The sequence below is a fragment of the Epinephelus fuscoguttatus genome, linkage group LG17 (assembly GCF_011397635.1).
Source record: "Epinephelus fuscoguttatus linkage group LG17, E.fuscoguttatus.final_Chr_v1".
NCBI classification, from domain to species: domain Eukaryota; kingdom Metazoa; phylum Chordata; class Actinopteri; order Perciformes; family Serranidae; genus Epinephelus; species Epinephelus fuscoguttatus.
Genome location: NC_064768.1, coordinates 28,661,328 through 28,662,080, shown reverse-complemented (window position 1 = coordinate 28,662,080; position 753 = coordinate 28,661,328).

Sequence of the window (753 nt, the reverse complement as noted above, 5' to 3'; positions counted from 1 at the left end):
ATCCTTGCCTGACAAGTCCGCGTCACAAGAAAAATGATGCAAGATGGGTTTGACTGTTTGACCCACATACAAAACAAGTGTGGAGTTAACTATAACGACCTTCTGTAATCCTTCACTATATATTAATTATTATTATATGTATGTTATTATATTATTTTTACTGAATTTTATTTTCATGAATCCAAATTCTTAAAGAAAACATCTTCAAAAAATGTTAAAATATAGCCTAAAATCACTGTACCAATATAACTTTTAAGTATTAATTTTTCTTTATCCTTTTTACCACAACATTTAGTTCTCCCAGGCATGTCTGGAACTGTGAACTCATGTTTTATACACAATGTGTTACAATCTTTCTGCATAACAATTTCAGTAAAGTTTATTTTTAAAAAAAAAAAACACTTTATGAATGTCTGTTACATTTAATTATTTTAAGACAAATCTGATTAGAAGTTTTTGTTTGTTTCATGCTTGCATGTGTGTCACTGCAGTTTGTGTATGCCTGTAGGGAATACAAGGAAACCTGTTTTAAACTCAGCGTAACAGAAATTAGTATGTAAAGAAACAAAGGCACCAACAAAGGCAAACTATCAGCAAACCCATCAGCGTCTTCTGCTTAATGATAAAGGTTCAGTATCATGGTGAGCTATTTTAGATTTTGAGTTACAGGAGCTGTTTCACTTCATTCACTCCTTTTCGAATGGGTAAATCAAAGTAACTATACATTGACAGTCGATTTTCATGATGCTTTTC